Genomic DNA, 5,705 nt, shown 5'->3' with positions numbered 1-5,705 from the left:
TTTTTAGAGGAAGCAAATCTACTTGGACTTCAAGAGTGCGTCGGTGGTTGTTCTTAGGCTTTGCATATTTGGGCAACTATTTAGGGGTGTAGTGTTTTAAGGACAAAGCAGAATAAGCTTATCAGAAAACCCATGTGAAGTGATAGTGCCGTGCCTTTTTTTCGGTTCTTTCTAAGACCCTTTCTTTCTCTCTTTTTTTTTAAATTTCTGAAGTTTTAAAAGAAACCACCCCATCTCTTGTCCAGGCTGACACCAAAGTCCCTTCAGAGACCGGGTTCCACCGTGTGGAATGCGGGTTTCGTGGTTCTCCCCACCCCCCATAACTCTTTCTGACTCACTCATCTAGAGACCTGATTTTAATTTTCCTTTCAAAAGAAGTATTACAGCAATATTTAGGATCGGTAACCATTGACTTGTTCATCCCTTCAACAGGTGTCTGCTCTGTAAAAGCATCGGCCTCTCTAGGAAAGAGACAAATATACTTCCAATTTGTTTCAAGAGGAGATGAGGTGAGCATTTCAGGCAGACATTTGGAGACTTCTACGGGAACTGGGTGAAAATTGAAGCACAACCTCCAACTTTTTTTTAAGCACAAAAAAGGGGTCACCCAGCAAAACAGCCCGATAGAAAGGCAAGGGGAGGCCTCTGGTTTCGGTCCGGTGATCCATTCTGGTGATTTGCTTGCCCATTTGATGCTGTAGGACAACATGTCTCAATCTCAGCCATTTTAAGATGGGGGGAATTCTGGGAGTTGAAGTCCACCCATCTTAAAATGGCCATGGTTGAAAACCACAGCTCTAGGGTAACTGCAATAAAATTTGGGGGGGAGATCTCTTCTGATCTGTTTTAAAACTATTGACCGGTTTCAAAGAAGAGAAATACGTTGTCCCGATGACGGTGTTCTCTGTCAGCTACAATCAGCCCTGGAGTGGCTCTCCAAAAGTTGCATCAAGAAATCAGTTCCATGAAATAACGCCCAGGAAGTGGCCCAGGAAGAGCGTGAGATGGGGCAGCCTGGGGGATGGGTGGCCCATCCTAATGGTGAGGTTGCTTCCCTTCGCCCTCAGCTCCAACCTCTTGGAGAAGGAATCCAGGTTCCCATGGAGCTGGGCTTGTGGCTTTGGGGGGGGTGCTTTCTCCCCCCCCCCCAGTGTTTTACACCCGACGGAGCATGAAAACCTTCTGTCTGCCTCCTGTTCTTCCACGGGATCTCTTGTGCATTCCACGAGTGGGAAGAGATCGTCCCAGCCTAACTTCCTTGCAAACTGCGGGAAGAAATCCATCACCTCTCCCAGCTGACCATCTTGGGGAACTCGGAGCGAGTGGGGTGGGGGAATGTAGCCCAGGTCAGCCCTTCCTCCCCTCTTCGATCCACAGAGGAAGACCCTTCAGCCCATCATCACAGCAGACTGGATTGAGCTACCAAGAACCCTACTGGGCCTGGCACAGGTTACCGGCGGCTGTGTTGCCGACTCACCTTCTAAGGAGCCAACAGGCTTTTTCGTAGCATCCCAAGGGCTGCCTTGGTGCAGAAGGCTGCTGATTTTGTGCAAACCCCCCCCCTCTAGACTTCACGGGTAGCAAACCTGTGAGCAGGCACCTCTTTGCCAGAGATTTATTCCACGAGGGCTCGGAGAGGACCATGAGTTCCTGGCCAGGTTTACTGAAGGCTAGTCAGCCAGGCAACCAAGCTGGTCTGGCTCCCATCTGTGCTTCCAGAGCCCACCTTGTAGCCATCTGGGGCAGATTCAGGGCCACCGAGTGACCCAGCCTCATTCTCTGGGCGGGGGGGGGGTATTTTTTCCCCCTGTTCTGGGACTGAACCTCTGAATGTAAAGCTAGTTGAGACACCACCACCCCTCCCTCCATCTCTCCCTCTGCTGAACAGTCTGTGTTTCTCAACCTCTGGTGTCTTTCCAACGACAGCGATCCGGGGGAAAGTGTGTTTTCCCAGCCAGACTCGCCCTGCCCGTAGGATGCCACCCCTTCCTCTTGTGTTCCAGCTCGTTCAAAGTAGCCGCTTCAGTCCAATCGACTGTGTGGGTCCCTTCAAGGGGTTTGTGAACGCCACTGATTTTAGGAAACGACTAGCTTTATCCGTTCAAAACGCAGGTCCCTTTGAAGAGACTTTGGTGAGAGGTCAATTGGTGAGGGGGGGGTGGGGGGAGGGTTTCCACAATCTTTTACTATGGAGACAAGTGCAATATGTGTGTGGTACGTTCTTTAATGTATTTTTTAAGAAAAAAAAGAGTTAAAAGGATTTAGCCTTCGCTTGAGGAAACCTGCACCAAGATGGCAAACGCCTCTTTGGGGGCATCCCTCTGTAGTATTTACATGCTGGACTCTGTCAAAGCAATTGCAATGTATTAATGCAGAATAAAGAACTTGGACCTTCCGCTTGTTTGTTTGTTTGTTTGTTTTTTATTTTTAATTTTTGGTGAGCTCCATGACATCAGCTCCTGTTTTGGGGCATCGGGACTGGCAGCCTCTCTTGCAGATCTTTAGGAAGCTACTCACAATGGCCACCGTGGTTATAAATCGAAGGTCCAGCAGCCGAAGTAGCAGGTCCCCAGATTGATCCCAGGTACCTCCCTGGATAGCTGGGAAGGCCCATCATTGTGATGGATTAAGTAAGATTCTGACTTGGAAAGCAACAGCAATAGCACTTAGACTTATATACTGCTTCACGGTGCTTTACAGCCCGCTAAGCAGTTTACAGAGTCAACATATTTGGCCCCCCCAACAATCCAGGCTTTTACCGACCTGGGAAGGAGGGAAGGGGCTGAGTCAACCTTGAGCCGATGAGAATCGAACTCCTGGCAGTCAGCAAAGTCCGCCTGCAACCCTGCATTCTAACCATTGTGCCAGCAGGGCTCAAGAGATCTCCCGAGCAGGTGCAAATGTTCAAGATTTCTTCTCAGAGCCTGGTTAGAGCTGGGAGTGCAGTCATGTTTTGAAAAAAGAAGGGAATCCTTTACTGAAATCTCTGACCGATGGTCATCCAGCCAACCAAAATCAACTTCCTTGTAATGGATTCCTGGACTCTCTTGGGGAACAGCTCTGAATAAATCTGGCCTGTCTTCCACCTGGCCACCGGTCAGTTTTTTAAAGACCTGTCACATCTCCCCACAATAGCCTCTAGGCTAAATATCCAAGCAATCCTTGTTTAGCGACTGTTCGCAGGTATGAAAAATTAGCTTTGCAACCAGTTCTCCTACTCACCCTCTTTGCAGGTCTGTAAAAGCAAAGGAAAGCTGACCATCGTAAACACAGTTGCTGGCTCACTTAGCAATCACTTGGCTTCATGTCCAAGTTGCCCGTTCCAATTGTGGTCACCAAATAAGGGTTACCTGTATACTTAGTGCTTCCTATTGTTCCTCTTCAGTTCTCCTTGCAGTTTGCTGTCCTGAGGACTGCTCCAGTTCTTCAAAGCTTGATGGAGTTTTCGTGTAGTTTGACCCATGCAGAATAAAAGTTAAATAGTACATTATTATTATTATTTTATCAGAAACCAACCTTGCGGGACAGACTTTGGCTATCACCGAAAAAAGCAGGTAGCCTTAAATTGCCACCTCTTCTTCGTTCTTCCCCTTTGATACTACAGATTTAGATTGCGGATAGCAGATGACAGCCTTCATCCAGCCCAAACACGGCACATCCCTGTGCAGTTAATCCCTTGTCCATTTTGATTTCTTTCCCGAGGACTGTTGTATAGCACGAGTAATACAGAACGCAAACAAGTCGCTTTGCATGATGCCATGGGAAATAACGCTGGGGTTTTCGTTCTCTCTCTTTCCTTGAGGGAAGAAATTCAGCCTGCCGGTTATTTTGAGATGGCAAATTGATTCCACAGGTTAAGATGCTGAGCCAATTCGTCAGAAGAGGCATTTTAAGATGTATTTAGTAGCTTTTCACTGCAGTTGGGAAAAGCCTCTGTCTCTTTTCTGAACTATGAAATAGAATAAGTGACCAAGAGTCAGTTGGTGTACTGGTTAAAGCAGCGTTTTCCAACTTCAGCGACTTTAAGAGGGTTGGACTTCAACTCCCAGAATTCCCGAGAGTTGGCTGGGGAATTCTGGGAGTTGAAGCCCATCCTACTTAAAAGTTGCCAAAGTTTGAAAAGCACTGCCTTAGATGTCCTGTAAAGCAACATGTTTTATAATCAGTGTGGGATTTTTCACTCCATTTTTAAAAACAGCAGTGGGTAGCACAGGCTTTTGTGATAGAATTTTTTTAAATGGGGAATTCTGGGAGCTGAGCACATCTTAAAAGCTGCCAAGGTTGAAACACACCGGGTGAAAGTCTAGGCTGGAAAGCAGAAGCCTTGTGAGTTTTAATCCTCCCTTAGGCACCAAGCCAGCTGTCTGTCTCTCTCTTTCTCTCTGTCTCAGCCCCAGGAAGAAAGCAAAGGCAAACACTTCCAAAAATGCAGAGAACTTGTTCAGGCTGTCGCCAGCAGTCAAGACTGACTCTTACACACACACACACACACATACACACAGAAATAGGCCGAGTGTGGAAAGGAAGCTTAGCGACAGCCAATGGCTGAGTCCTCACACTGCATGAAGTCACTGCCTGTCAGTTTCGCCTGTCCTTTTCTTCCTAATAGTTTTATTCAGTTTTGTAAAACATGCCGTAAGAACTAACATCAAATAAGAAAAAAAGAGAAAGAGGAAAAAGAGAGAAAAATAGAAGTGCAGAAAGATAAAAGAAAGGAAAAAGAAAAATATGTACCAAGAACGCCTTTTGACTTCTTCCAAGCTTATAATAGGCTTCACCTATTTTGAGAAGGCTCTGGATTGTGGTTTTGTGCGATAGGTAAACCAGTGTGCGCACGTGTATACACATACACACACACACACACACACACACACACACACACCAGCATCTGAACTGTAAACCCTGAACAGAAAGGACACACTTGATCTGCAAGCTATGGGCAGCTGGGGAGGGTTGTACGAATTGGCACAACATGTGGATTTGGGCAGAGGTGGCCCTCCCCTTTGTCTGCACACAGCTGCCCCTCTGCTGGGCATCGCAAAAGCCGTCCGGCCTTCTCAAGCTGGCCAACAGTCAGAAGAAGCCTCTGGTGCTTTATCCCGGGGGAGGGGGGGTTAAAAAGATCCTGTACTGAAGTGGACCCTTTCAGGAGGCTTCATGAAGGTGGGAAGCTGGCAAAGCTCAGAGGCCCCACTTGGACCGATGGCAAAAGATGGGAAATTCTGTGGGTTTTGGTCCCAAGATCAGAGCTTGGAGGTGTCCCTCGTTGGCACACTTTCTGGGCATCCAAAAGTTCCCACGTAAGAAAACCCCCTTAACCTGGGGGTGTGTGTGAAGCGGCTGCCTCTAAGCCCAGGCCAGGGTGGGCTGACGTGCCCGTTCCCTCTGCCAACGGTGGGCACCAAACGGCCCTGGTGCCTTTTCTGCTCTTCCAGCAGCTGCTGCTAAGTCAAAGTTTCAACAAGTGACAATCACCCAAGCAGATGCGTTGGCATGGCAACAGCTCCAAGGAGACCCTGAGTGCGTGCCCACAATCACATAGAAGGGGGGGCTGCCATCCTCTCCCCCCCCCAGCACAGGAAAGGCAATCACAAGTTGATTAGCGTGAATTATTCATTAATCTCATCCCGCCTGCCACTCTGCATGCCAAGGCAGGGCTCCAATACCATCCCACAGGGTGGGGGTCCTGGAGGGGCCTGAGGTCA

This window comes from Protobothrops mucrosquamatus, unplaced genomic scaffold (genome assembly GCF_001527695.2).
Source record: "Protobothrops mucrosquamatus isolate PMUCROS unplaced genomic scaffold, P.Mucros_1.0 scaffold97, whole genome shotgun sequence".
Taxonomy (NCBI): domain Eukaryota; kingdom Metazoa; phylum Chordata; class Lepidosauria; order Squamata; family Viperidae; genus Protobothrops; species Protobothrops mucrosquamatus.
The sequence above is the reverse complement of the archived record's forward strand: the minus strand, read 5'-3'. Positions refer to the sequence as shown.